The sequence below is a fragment of the Ailuropoda melanoleuca genome, chromosome 11 (genome assembly GCF_002007445.2).
Source record: "Ailuropoda melanoleuca isolate Jingjing chromosome 11, ASM200744v2, whole genome shotgun sequence".
NCBI lineage: Eukaryota > Metazoa > Chordata > Mammalia > Carnivora > Ursidae > Ailuropoda > Ailuropoda melanoleuca.
The window spans coordinates 6,262,905-6,277,848 of NC_048228.1; the positions used below are offsets into that span (position 1 = coordinate 6,262,905).

General features: G+C 42.6%; 1 protein-coding gene across 1 annotated transcript in view; it reads right to left on the reverse strand.

The window, feature by feature from the left end:
• RERE (arginine-glutamic acid dipeptide repeats) overlaps window positions 1–11,396 on the reverse strand; it is a 421,678-nt gene extending 410,282 nt beyond the window's left edge. Inside the window, exon 1 of the mRNA XM_034671164.1 lies at window positions 10,920–11,396. The gene's annotated coding sequence lies outside the window, so the exon portion shown is untranslated. The remainder of the gene's footprint in view (window positions 1–10,919) is intronic.
• Between the last annotated feature and the right edge of the window lie 3,548 nt (window positions 11,397–14,944).

The following is a 14,944-nucleotide window of genomic DNA, read 5'->3' on the forward strand; positions in this document are numbered from 1 at the left end:
TTAATATATATTATATATTATATTATATTATTATATATAATATATATATAATGCTATGAAAAGAAAGATGGCCTAAATACATGATCACCTTTCAATGATTTTAAGACGCCCGATGTTTACATTTGTACAGCATGAGAACTGAGACAGGTCTTACACAGTTTAATTGTTAGCAGTTCTTTCATTCTTAGCAGTACACAAAATAATGGCGCATCTTACTACTGACCCCATCTTAGATACAATGAAATGTGTCTTTTAGAATACATTTAATTCCACATGTAAGCATATATACTGATGTAGTTAAAGGAAAACTTTCTGACTTCCCCAGGTTTACAATCTAATAGAAAAAACATGATTTAACATTAAGATATAGGGACACCTGGGTGGCTCCATAGGTTTAGCATCTGCCTTCAGCTCAGGTCATGATCCCAGGGTCCTGGGATTGAGTCCTGCATTGGGCTCCTTGGTCAGCAGGAAGCCTGCTTCTCCCTCTGCCTTACACCCCCCATTTGTGCGCGCGCTCTCTCTCTCTCTTTCTGACAAATAAAATCTTTTTTAAAAATAACATTAAGATGTAAATGGAAGTAATAAACATTAACACAAAATATGAGTGTCTTTTCACCATCTTTCAATGCTACTGTAATAGTGCACATGAATGTCCTGGCTGATGATCTCAAGAGCATCACCAATGCCAAAAAGAGAGGCAAATGCCAAGTTCTTACTAGGCCAGGCTCCAAAGTCATTGTCCAGTTTCTAACTGTGATGATGAAGCATGGTTACATTGGTCAATTTGAAATAACTGATGTTCACAAAGCTCGGAAAATTGTTGTGAACCTCACAGGCAGGTTACACACATGTGAAGTGGTCCGCCCCAGATCTGATGTGCAACTCAAAGATCTAGAAAGATGGCATAATAACCTACTCCCGTCCCACCAGTTTTGTTCATTGTACTAACAACCTCAGCTGGCATCACGGACCATGAAGAAGCAAGACAAAAAATACACAGGGGCAAAAATCCCAGGATTCTTTTTCTCAGGATGTAATGCATACGTGCAAAAAAAACTGCCTCAATAGACCCCCCAAAAATTAAAAAAAGAAATGATAAAATAAATGGGAAGGTAAAGGAACTGAAGAAAAGAGAAAAGGTACTTAATTAGTAGGAAATCAGAGTGGCCAAACAAAACAAAAAAAAAGGCAGGTATCCTAAGCATAGTTTTAATTGAAAGAGATTAAATCTGGGGTGCCTGGGTGGCTCAATTGGCTAAGCATCCGACTCTTGATTTGTGCTCAGGTCATGATCTCAGGATCCTGGGCTCTAGCTAGGAATTGAGCTCCGTGCTCAGCAGGGAGTCTGCTTGGGGATTTCTCTCCCCTTCCCTTTGCCCCTCCCCCCACTCAAATAGGTAAATAAATCTTTTAAAAAAGAGAGAGAGAGATTAAATCTGATGTAAGAACAACAGGAAGAAGGTAGAGAATAAATGATACCTGAACAAAGGCAGGAGGAGAAGATGAATAACATGAGGTTATGGTCATGCCACTCTCTCCTAAGAATCAGCAATTAATTCTAGTCAAAGTAAAGCATCACTTGAGGATAACTAAACAAAAGGGAAAAATTTTTTAAGTCTTCTATATTTTTCTCCTTTGAACTCCTGTAGTAGTTTGGGGGGGGGGGTGTTTAAGATTTTATTTATTTATTTATTTGAGAGAGAGAACAAGCGGGGAGAGGCAGAGGAAGAGGGAGAAGCAGACTCCCCGATGAGCAAGAAGCCCAACACAGGACTGGATCCCAGGACTCTGAGATCATGACCTGAGCTGAAGGCAGCCACTTAACCGACTGAGCCACCCACATGCCCCCTTGTAGTGGTTTTAAAATAAATCTACAGGGGCGCCTGGGTGGCTCAGTCGTTAAGTGTCTGCCTTTGGCTCAGGGCGTGATCCCAGCACTCTGGGATCCAGCCCCACACCTCAGGCTCTTCCGGTAGGAGCCTGCTTCTTCGTCTCCCACTGCCCCTGCTTGTGTTCCCTCTTTTGCTGGCTGTCTCTGTCAAATAAATAAGTAAAATCTTTTAAAAAATAAATAAATAAATAAATAAATAAATCTACAAACTTTTTGATATTCCTCCTTCAAGAGGTAGACCTTCACTTCTTTCCCTTTGCACATGGACTGGACTTAGTGACTTGATTTTAAGGAATAAAATACGATAGAGGTGATGGTGTATAACTTCTGGGACTAGGTCAGAAAAGGCACTGAGGGCGCACCTGAGTATCTCAGTCAGTTGAGCATCTGACTCTTGATCTCGGCTCAGGTCATGATCTCAGGTTGTGGAATCAAGCCCTGCCATCGCATCAGGCTCCGTGCTCAGTGAGGAGTCAGTTCCCGATTCTCTCTCCCTCTCCCTCTGGCTCTCCCCCAACTCACACATATGCTTGCTTGCTCCCCTACCCAAATAAATAAATAAATAAATAAACAAACAAACAAATAAATAAATAAATTTATTTTGTTCTGTTTTGTTTTTTTACTTTAAAAAAGAAAGAAAAAGCATTGAGGATTCCCCCTTGCTTCCTCTTTCATCACGCCTTCTGGAGGAAGCCAAATGCCACGTCATGAGGTCACTCAGGTAACCACACAGAGAGCAACTGAAGCTTCCTGCAGAGGCCTTCTGCCCACAGCCAACTGAGTAAGCCATGTGAAAGGAGAGCTTCCAGCCCCAGTCAAGCCTTCAGATGACTGCAACACAGCTGACATTTTGACTGCAACCTCATGAGACCTAAAGCCAGAACCACTCAAGGCTAGCCACTCCCAAATGAATGACCACAGAAACTGTGAGATAACAAATATTTACTGTGTTGTCACCAAGTCTTGAGGTAATTTTTTATGCAGCAATACATCGCTAATACAACCCCATGGCACTCTGTGTCTCTAAAACACCTATGTTTATCTTCTAACAATTATTTGTATATAGATGGCCAGTACAGATAGTAATTTCTAGAAGGCTGTTCTCTTCATCTTTACATGCCTGCAAGGCTTACCTCAATGAACTACAGTCAAGGACTTGAGGGTTTTTTTAAATATTTGTTGATTCTTGCCAGTGCTTACACACTGCAGATGTCCAAAACTGAAGTGATTACATCTTGAATAAGAGCACAGCTAGTGGAGTGGGGTAAAAAGAAAATATTGATTTGACTGATCTGATTTAAAGATAGAATGAGGGATTATAGATATAACAATCAAAAATAACTCCAGAATGGGGCCATGGGGCCACTGGCTAGTAGAGCATGTGACTCTCGATCTCGGGGTCATGAGTTTGAGCTCCACGCTGGGTGGAGAGATTACTTAAAACACACACACACACACACACACACACACACACACACACACACCCTCCAGAATGATATAGGTATAAGGTGGAAAAGGCAGTCATTTTGTACCCCTGGAAGTACTGGAGTGCAAAGGTTGCTTGAAGAAAAACAGAACAGAGCAGCAAAGTGCTGTGATAGTAACACCAGAACTTACTTCATTATTCAGGAAAAAGTACAAGCCACTTGACTAAGAAGGATTAATTTTACATGTGTTTCTCAAACTGTTCTGTAGAATATTAGTTCCCGTAAGAAGGCCAAACATACTCTTTGGGGAAGGAAAAAAACAAAATAAATAACAAACCAAACAAACAAACAAACCCTTCTGTAAACTACACAATGTTTCTGAGCCTTTAAGGTGTTAATGCACATTGTAAATTTACTTGAGGGTGGGGGGAATGGGTAACTGGGTGATAAGCATTAAGGAGGGCACTGGAGTTAATGAGCACTGGGTGTTATATGCAAATGATGAATCACTAAATTCTATCCCTGAAACTAATAATACAGTATATACTAACATGAATTTAAATAAAGAATAAAAAATAGGGACACCTGGGTGGGTCAGCCTGTTAAGCATCTGCCTTCAGCTCAGGTCATGATCCCAAGGTCCTAGGATCGAGTCCCAGGTCAGGTTCCTTGCCCAGTGGGGAGCCTGCTTCTCCCTTTGCCATTCCCCCTGCTTGTGTTCTCCCTCTCTCTCTCTCTGACAAATAAATAAATTCAATCTTAAAAAAAAAAGAATAAATAATAATAATAATAAATTTACTTGACCTTAAAACACTTAAAATATTTGCAGCATATTAGTATGCCATGAATATAGTTTGGGAAACAAGGACTTGGTAGGCAGGAAGGTAGACCACATAGATAGGTAGATTCCCAGGAAAAATACAAGACAGATGTAATAATATGATCTCACCTAAAAAAGCAATCTTAACTATCTTTTATGACAATGTAGTTTCTTAAAGCAAAATAAACTGATGGCTAAGCTATCAAAAGCAACAACAGCCATACCAGATGTCAGGAAAAATAAAGATGGGAAAAACATGACAGGATATAACAGCAGAAAAAAAAAAAATCCCCTCCCGTAGGCCACGGCTCAGAATGCCTCCCATTCCCATAGCTCCTACTGTGTACCTCAATGAGATCTGGCTTGAACAGGTGAGCACCCTGCCATCTGGGAGGCTGGTAGATAGCTTAAGAAGTGGTCTGACTCCAAACCCTTAACCAATAGTCCTATCAGATCTTCTCTCTTGGGAAATGTTAATTAAATATACAACTGAGTCCTTAGTAGAGGAAGTAGGAGCAGAAGCGGAAACAGAGCATAAAGACACAAAGAAACCACAGATAAAACAGCTGAGTGAATAGTAGAGGATTAGGTGGGCCACCCATGCCTGTTCAGTGTCTTGTGCAGAAGAATACCTGCCTTCAGTAAAAAATATTTAAGTTAGTATAATACTATCCAATCTGAACAACTTTATGTGGTGACCCAACCAGAGAGAGTGGGATCGCAAATTGATAACCCTTCAGTCACTTCAGTAACCCACTCATAAGGAAAGAAGAGGGGAGGGAAAGAGGAATGAAGGGTAGAGGAACACTGGTACTAGGTTTAAAAAGGAGCATCCGGTTTAAATTCACCTGAATAATGTCTTCATATAACAAACATCTTTTTTTTTTTAAGATTTTATTTATTTATTTGACAGAGAGAGACACAGCAAGAGAGGGAACACCAGCAGGGGGAGTGGGAGAGGGAGAAGCAGGCTTCCCCCTGAGCAGCGAACCTGATGCGGGGCTCGATCCTAGGACCATGGGATCACGACCTGAGCCGAAGGCAGACACTTAACAAATGAGTCACCCAGGTGCCCCAACAAACATCATTTTAAATCAGTGGTCAGCCTTTGCTTCTCATTAGGAATCAAGCAAAATTGTTGTAGCATGGATACATCTCCCCAGTGCAATCAGGTTCTGCCCAGGGAGGGAAAGGTTTCCAGAGTGTTCCCAGGCAGCTGCTCTGAATTCATACATGCAGACACTTGCCCACATTCTCACCTGCTCACACTCCCCCCAAATTTATTCACCCCACATACATTAAGTGCCACCACCAGTCCACTAACCCTGCTCCCCACCTCCAAAAGTAAGGGGGTCAAGAATCAGACCTCTAGGAGCCCGGTGAACATGTACAAGTGTCAATCAATGTGTACATGCATGCTCTGCTGATTATGTGTGTGGCCATGTGTGCTACAATGGGTTTTTGTAGGAGGGGCTCTACCCTGCTGCTCTAAGACACTGTCTAGAGATGCTGCATGGCCAGGCTTGCTCACAAGCTCTCTTTCAAGTTAGTCCAGGCCCATAATGTCAATATTGTCCCCTTTGGAGTGGTGTCCTTATGCTACACAAAGCCTGCGCAACCATACACAGCCCTGGCACCATGGTATGTCTCAACAAACCCTTCCTGCTGAGAAGGCAACAAGGTAATCCAGTCACTATAGCTGAGCAGGATCCTTATCCCAAACAGTATTCCAGCATCCATGAGGCCCGTCAGAACCTGGGGTTCTTGTTCTGTGAGGCATGACTCTCTAGGTTCCATTTCTGTTCCTCTTTTCTCCAATATGTGAAATGACTTGAAGACTTTCTGTTCCTTGCAACCAAACAAGCCTAACCAAACCTTTACAAATCATATGTATAACTCGTTTTAAATTAGGGCATGGCCTGTAACTTCAACTTCTGATGCAAAAGCCCAGGACAAATAGGCTGTGAGGATTCCTCAAATACCACGTGGTCTATGAATTAGAGATCATATCATTTTGTAACGTAACCATATAAGGAAATATTTCACAATTAAACATATTGCTTATGGTTGCTGATACACTGGCAAGTTTTACCAAATGAAAACAATTTTATACTGACACAAACAGGTCACTTTACCAAAAAACCTCTTATATTAGCAGTCCTATCTGACCTAGGTACCTAATATACAGACACATGGCATATCTTACATTACTTGGCACACCAACAAGTTAATTATACAAATCACAATTCCAACCAAAACCTCATTCTAGTAAATATATTTAGGATTTGAGTATGTTTGAGTTATTTGTAGTCAAATATTCATTAAAATGGCTTAAGCAATCTTAACCATTTTTTAACAAATAAATGTTCATTTTTCCTCATTATTTTAAAAAAAACATCAGAACTGTTAGACAAGAAACCAAGCACAGGGGTGCCTGTGTGGCTCAGCCGTTAGGCGTCTGCCTTCGGCTCAGGTCATGATTCCAGGGTCCTGGGATCAAGCCCCACATCCGGCTCCCTGCTTGGCAGGAAGCCTGCTTCTCCCTCTCACACTCCCCATGTTTGTGTTCCCTCTCTCGCTGTCTCTCTCTGTCAAATAAATAAATAAAATCTTTAAAAAAAAAAAAAAAGGGGGGCACCTGGGTGGCACAGCGGTTAAGCGTTTGCCTTCGGCTCAGGGCGTGATCCCGGTGTTCTGGGATCGAGCCCCACATCAGGCTCTTCCTATGAGCCTGCTTCTTCCTCTCCCACTCCCCCTGCTTGTGTTTCCCTCTCTCGATGGCTGTCTCTATCTCTGTCAAATAAATAAATAAAATCTTTAAAAAAAAAAAAAAAAAGAAAGAAAGAAACAAGCACAAGCCAACAGGCTCACCAAAATCACACTTAAAACAGGACAAGCCAAGCTACAAATTTGGAATAACTACGAAGATACTACTACTAACAATCACTTAAACATGATTCAAGAGGAATTCCTAGCTGTTGAAAAACTATGACCAGCTAGAGCACAGTGTTATCAGAGTGATTATGTAAAACAATAAGTGTATTGTTTCAGGGTGTGTGTGTGTGTGTGTGTGTAATGAAGTTCACAGCTATGTTACACTAATGACTCTAAACATCTGAATTTTCTGCTATCTTAACCTTTAAATCTACTGCAAAACAAGCTGCCAAAAGCAGTTAGTCAGAAAGCACAGAATTCCCAGAACTCAATATATACAACTTATTTTACTACTTAAATGTTTTTCTGATTACTGGGATTTGAACAAGATGTTAAAGATTCAAAACTAATTTTAAAAGTAATGGGTACTTACTAAATCCAGAATAATATTCAACATACACTGGTTTTAAAAGGGCACAGGTCATATTCTTGTGTGTGTGTGTGTGTACACGCATGTGTGTGTGTTTACAGCACCTGGCACATTGTTGTTCAACAGTACATATAATTGTTGCAGGACCTGACAGTGACTCTGTCCTACTTTTTAAAAACCTTTTGCTGACCACTAAGTGAAAGTTGAAAAACTAACTGGTACATTTATTTCTTGATTTGGATTACCTTTTTTTTGTTGTGAACCGGTTCTCAGTTACTCTAGTTACCTTGCAACAAAGCCCTGGCAGAGAATATACTGGACTGAAATTCTTAGACTCTATTCCTACTGAATAAATAATACATTTTAACTGTTAGCATTTCATTGTAAAAGGTACACAACTTTAGGGGTTACACTCCAAGTTTTGGGAAAGCAAAGTAAATCACAAATCACATTCCTTAGAGTAGGCAGTCTGAAACAGAAGGTGTTTATTCTATGCTGAGTCCCCCTTGCCTCTGCAAACCTCTCCAATAGTTCACAATTCCATTAAAACAATAGAGATGGAGTAGGATGTGTGATAAAAAACCTTCCAGGCATTTATCAGATTATCTCTGAAACTACACTTTGGATTAGAAGTCTTTGAGCAGGAATTTGGCCTTCTGTGTCAATCTGTGTACACATTCATTTCACATTTTCTCTTGCCTCTGTGTTTTTTTTTTTAATCTAATCCATAGAATAAGTCGCCCTATCAGACTTAATTTCATTTGTTTACATGACAATTGAAAACAACACTACTGCAACGCAACACTACTAACAGCTGCAAAATTACTGATTTTAGTGAGTTCCTCCCCCCCCAACCTCCCCCCTCCCCCATGAAATCCCAGAAGAAAACCCCTGGGTCCAGGGCTAGGATTTTTCTTTTCTATAGGGTAGGTCTATTTGACTTTTTACTAATGATACTGAAAACTTTTTAATGACTGCGAGCGTATATACAGTTTCCAACACCAAGAACACAAATAAATCCCTTTATTTTGTTTAGTGTTTCAAGACAAACTATGTTTCTCATAAGAGTATCAATTCAAAAGAGTCTTTGGAAATCACTATGTGTAAATACTTCTGATAATAGAACAAATTAATATCAAGACACAGCCAGTAACGTAAAAAGCCTCGATGCATCCATGGCAGTCAAAGGACATCTGCATTAGCAGCTCAGGGAAGTGGCATTTGCAGGAAGGCACAATAACTGCGTTCAAAAGAAAATCATTAGGCCACGGCCGTTAATCCCCTCCCCCATCCTCTTCATCAGGATCCGTCAAAGCAATTAACCAGTAGAAGGTGCTATTCTGCAACCCACAGTATTCCCACCAATCTCCATCCTTGGCCCAGAGCTGGGTTTAACCCAGGTGGACTCTGTCAGCCTATTCCCTGTCCAGTATTCAAGTAGCCTCTACACCAGCCCCCAAAAGAGAAAACCAGATCTTTCTTTAGAACCCCTACTTACAAAACAAAACAGAAAATGACATCTCAATAACCAGCATACCGGAGTATCAACCATCAGACCACTAAAATGTCAAAACACACAGCCACTCTTTGCTAAATATTAACCTCAAATACAATCTTTATCATCTTAATTGAGACAATCTACTTCTACCTAGAAAAGACCCTGGTCACATTCACTACAATAAGAGTCAACTGAACAAATCACGGTCCCCAACAAAGTCAGGGGCAATGAGGAATAGGAAAGCTAACTATAAGGCCACGACATATAAAGAGGGATTTTATCTTTACATACACAAAAAAAGAAAGGGCAGCAGAAACTAGGGCTGCAAAGGAAAGAAGGGAGGTGGAGAAGAGGAGTCTCTGAACATGTTTTTGAGTGTCCTTTAGTTTCCGATATACTCTTCTCCCTCTTAGAAGGTTGCAAAAAAAAGGCCAGACATGAGATGGGTGAAAGAAAGCTGAAAAAGAAAAGCGTCCACCCTTCCCCCATCTTCTCTCCTCTCTCCCAAAAAGAGCTGTGTTTGTCTGTGCAAACCTAGTCCCAAATATGGGAGAGAGAGAATGAATGTGTGTATGGAAGAACAATGAGCCCTCAGCCTGGTATTGTGTGTGTGTGTGTGTGTGTGTGTGTGTGTGTGTGTGTCTGCCTGCCTCTGTCTCTTTTCCCTTCGACCTCAACAACAACAGGGAGAGCTGGAAGCCAGCTTTCCATCCAGGCCATCAAAATCAAAACTGGTTTATAATTTACAGTGGAATTAACTCAGCAAGCAAATCCATGGAAGGAAATAGCTACCCAAAGATGATTTTATTATTGTATAGATCCATCCTCTCTCCCCTCCCCCAACAGACTGAGACTAAAGAAACCAGTGTACATCAGACAAAAAGGTCTCTCTTTAAATGGAAAGCAATTACCAAAACTGTTTCATATCTAAACATAGGATGCATTAATTTGTGTCACATCAAAATGTTTGTTTTGTAATTCACCAAGTTTCCCTTTTACTAGTTATCTTTTTTGTGTTTAAAAAATTTGCTTTGGGGAAAGCTATTTCAGGATTCATACAAAACTACTTTCTAAATGTCCCTTAAAATAGCAACACATACTGAAACATTTAAAGCACCCAGTTTCTCAAGGACACATTTTGCTTAAATCAATGTTTGAAGTCTGTAATCCAGAAAAATTGTAAGCAAACCTTGGAAAAGAGGCACAGGAAAATGACAATTCAACAATGAATCATTTTGTTTTCCTTTCAACAACTTCTCAAGCAACCAGTTTCAAAGGAAACCTGCAATACTTTCCCCCTCCCAACACACACACACACACACACACACACACACACACACAATCTATGTAACACTACCTCTCTTCTTTCCAAAACCTTAAAAAAAAAATAAAAATAAAACTAGAAGCCACTCTCTTTCAGAGAGCAGAACTCAAACATGGTAGTAAGAATTTTATTCTGCTGCAAGTGATTTGGGGTTTCATAATTTAGTAATCACACAGAGCAGAGAACTGGAGATGTAGAACACAAAGAAGGAATCTTTCCCTAATGTGAAAATAATACTTTAATAAAAGTCCTCCCCCAAGACCCCCAAATCCACAAACATTCAAGAAATTTACAGTTTGGGTCCCTGACTTCCTTTTCCTTCCCCCCCCAACCCCAACCCCCAGTTCAACCAATAATTTAGTCACATGAAACAGTTTAACCTCAGACAAGTCAAACAAGAGCATAAATAAGCAGCAAAGAAGGAACAGGAGTCGAAAGGCGAGTAGGACAGTTACCTGGCCCGGGCAGGGCCGAAGAAGTCCCCTTTATTCCCGTCCCCCCCGGAGGCGCGCAGCTCGCACGCCGGCCTCCCCTTCCTGGCTCCCGGCTGACCGAGGAGTCCACGCCGACCCCCTGCCGCCCCACGCCCGTGCCCAAGACCAGGGGCCAGGAGAGAAGGCAGCTGCCACGCGCCGGCAAGTTGGAGACTTACCTTCCCCGAATGCGCTACACCATCAATGGAGGTGTGTTCGTGCGGCTCCGGGAAAGTGGGGGACGGGGCGAGAGGCCCGCGGGGCTGGGGACCGCCGGGCTCGGGCCGAGGAGGGGCCGGCCGCGGGGACAGGGCCGGGGGCTGCGGGGGCTTCCCTCCCGTGACCTCTGGGGCGGTCTCCACTAGCTCCCTTCTCCTCGCTCGGCCAGTCCTTCAGGAGCGGGAGCCCAGGATCATGTCTGGTTTTGTTTTTCTGAGGGCGAGGGGCTCCCTGAGGATGATGGTGATTTTTTTTTTTCCTCAACTAGGAGAGAAAATGAGGCAGAGACAATGTGGGAGGCGAGCGAAGGGAGAGCACGGGGCAGGCGGAGGCGGGGGCGAGGCGGGCGAGCGTCTCGGGCGTGCAGGAGGAAGAGGAGGCTGGGAGCGCGGGGGGCGGCTCGCGAGCGTCTGTGGGAGCAGCGGCGCCTCGGCGATGGTGGCCGAGCCGCGGCGGGGCTGCTGCACCGACCCGCCGCCCACTCCGCGCTCGGGCCCGGCCCACCTCGCAGTATCGCGCCTCGCCATTGGCGCTTCCCGTGGTGACGCGCGCGGAAGTTGGGCCAATGGGAGGCGGAGGGCGGGCGGAGGGGCGGGACTTCTTGCGCTCTCTCATTCTCTCTCTGTCCCTCTCTCTTTTTTTTCTTTCTAATAAAAAGAGCAGGAGAGAAGGAGGGGAGCGGCTGGGCTGTGCCGACGCCACGGCCCGGGCTCTAGCGTGCGCTCCGGGGGGCGGCGGCGGGCGGTGGGCTGGGCCCCCCACCGGGGCGCGTCTTTGTGCGGAGCCGGGGTCGCGGCGCGCTGCGGGCTGGTCCCACGGGCGCGATTGGCCCGAGTCCCGCTGCTCTTGTTATTACCAGGGTCACAATTTGCCTTTTCAACCACTTCAGACGCGGACTCATATCTCTGGGAGGGGGGACACGGAGTGGGTGCCAACGATTCGCTTAAGGACTCTTTCGAAATTCTGATGAGAATGAACGTTTTCAAAATAAGTCTATGGCAGAAGATTAATTAAGAAAGAGAAGAAATTCGCAGGTCGCGCTGCGTCTTTGAAAAGAATATAATAAAGAGAAAAAGCCTGGGAAGTCTCATCGAGGAATAAAGAAGGGACTAGAACCCCAGTCGCAGAAGGAATGTTAGGGAGAGAGCAGTGTGCACAACTCTATGCCGTAAGTTTGAAAAATAAAGTCTTTTTAAAAATCCAAATACCACCTTTTTCTTTTGAGAAACCTAGTATTCTGTCTCACTTCCCAAAAGGCTGGTAATCACAGGGTTGACGGTGCTTACTGTAAGGGGAGTGAGGGGCAGGCCAAATGCTCATAATCTATTTAATATAATTTATAGGAATGAGGGGTTTGGAAATTTTAATTATGACTAGCAGTTTTTGAAATGCATATCATGTTTATTGAGTTCTTTCACACACCCTGGCATGAATCCAGGGCGAATCATCAACCTATTGTTGGTTTGTTAATATACTGTAAATGCTTATTGGTGTCCTTACACCATACACTCTCCCTGAAGGAGTTCAGATCTATATATAATAGAATAATTAAGGGATAGAACACAGCGCAAAATAATTCACTCATCTAGTTCAAATAAAGTGATAATTTTCTCTTTGGAATATCTATTCAGATTATAATTTCCACATCCAGCAGTTTCTTTTAAGAATAATTTGGACTAGCAGGTGTCATTGGACTGTGACCCAAGAGATCTAAAAACAAATGGGTCTTTGCCATTACCTTTCTGAGTAACTTTTAGCAAGAAAAACCCTCCCTTGCTGCAACTCCTTCAGCTATGAAATGGGAAAAGTAGTTAATACCTCATTATACATCTAATAATGTGAGAACTGAATTTTACAACATAATAAATTCAGTAAACGGCTCTGGACATCCTAGGTATGATGAAACTATTCAACATCAGTTTGGAAATAATGAGGAGTAAAGTGTATTAGATGGCTTCAGTGTCCATCACAATCTACACTTACAAGAACAGTCTTTCTAATAAAGGTTCAGCCCTATGGTGGGCAAATGGACAACAGTTTTTCAGAAGGTGCCTGTGGATCCTACACTACCATCGAGCAGGGAGGAGAGAGGCTCTCAAGATCAGCAAACTACATTTATTCTAGTATTATGGCTTGCCATCACTTTCATTTGTCTATAAAAATATAGATTTGGGGTGCTTGGCCAGCTCAGTTGGTTGAGCATCTGGCTTTTGATTTCAGCTCCGGTCATGATCTCAGAGTTGTGGGATCGACCTGCACAATGGGCTTTGCAATCAGCAGACGGTCTGCTTGAGATTCCCTCTCTTCCTCTCCTTCTAAGCCTCCTCTCCTCCCTCTCTAAAAAAAAAAAAAAAAAAAAAAAAAAAAAAGTAGATTAAGGGGTGCCTAGCTGACTTGGTTGGAAGAGCATGTGACTCTTTATCTCCCGGTCCTGAGTTCAAGCCCCACGTGGGGCACCTAGAGCCTACTTCAAAATAAAATGTAGATTTAGAAGTCTCAAGATTTCCCATTGTTACAAAGCATAATATTATTGTATTGTGCCATAAAATTAGCAAACTAGATCTCTTTAACTACAACAATCCCATGCAAGAATTGTGGCCCAGCCATAAAGCTGGAGAGAACGGCCTTCCTGAGAGGCTGGTAATGTAATAACAATATGTCTTAATAAAGACAACTATTAAACCATTGACTGAAAGCTTACTACGTCCCAAGTGCATGCGAAGCGTGTTATATTCCTTGGTCCACTTAGTCCTGACAACAGCCCATGAGGTGTATCATTATCTCCATCGTAAAGGTCAAGAAACTGGGCCTTGGAGAAGTTAAATAACTTGGTCAAGGTGAAAGAGGTCAAATATCTAGTGGGTTTTTTTTCCCCCACTAAGAAATTAGAAAGAATTTCTTTATTCTCTTTTCAGCAAGCTTTAGAAAATGGGGATTACTTTGGTTATTGAATTTGAAAATATCAAGAAGGACTTTTGTTAATTATTTTATGTGTCTTACTACAGGTAGAAGTGATTTCATTTTGTATACAGAGGTCACATCAGGGACATAGTACTGCTATCTAAAAGAAGCAGGAGAAAGAGGAATTTTTTTAATAAATGATGTTGGGACTACCAAATAACTATATACGGGAAAAAATGCAGGAAAGAAAAACTTTTTAGGGACGCCTGGGTGATTAGTTGTCCAATACTTGATTTCAGTTCAGGTCGTGCTCTCAGGGTTGTGAGATTAAGCTCTGCCCTAGAAGTGGAACTTGCTTAAGATTCTCTTTCTCCCTCTGCCTGTGCCCCTCCTCCTGCTTTCTCCCTCTCTCTCTCACACACTCTTTCAAATAAATAAATCTTCAAGAAAAAAATTATTTAACTAGATTTATTTTATTCCTAAACCCCTCCCCCCCAAAATTATAGGTGGATTTTTTTAAAGATTTTATTTATATATTTTACAAAGAGAGAGACAGCGAGAGAGGAAACACAAGCAGGGGGAGTGGGAGAGGGAGAAGCGGCTTCCCGCCGAGCAGGGAGCCAATGCAGGGCTCTATCCCAGGACCCTGGGGTCATGACCTGAGCCGATGGCAGACACTTAAAGACTCAGCCACCCAGGCGCCCCTAGATGGATATTTTTTAAATGTAAAAAATGAAACCACTGAAGGACCCCTGGCTGGCTCAGTTGGTAGAGCATGCAACGCTTGATCTCAAGGTCCTGAGTTCAAGCCCCGTGTTGGGTGTAGAGATAACTTAAAAAAAAAAAAAAAGGCAGTGGGGTGCCTGGGTGGCTCAAGTCAGTTAAGCATCCAGCTCTTGATTTCATGGTCTCAGTGTGATGAGATCAAGCCCTGCATTGAGCTTCACACTTAGCAGGGAGTCTGAGATTCTCTCTTCCTTTCCCTCTCCTATTCCCATCTCCCAGCTGTCTCTTTCTCTCTCTCAAATAAACAAATAAATGTTTTTTAAAATTACAGAAACCTCACCATGGTCTACAGGATTCT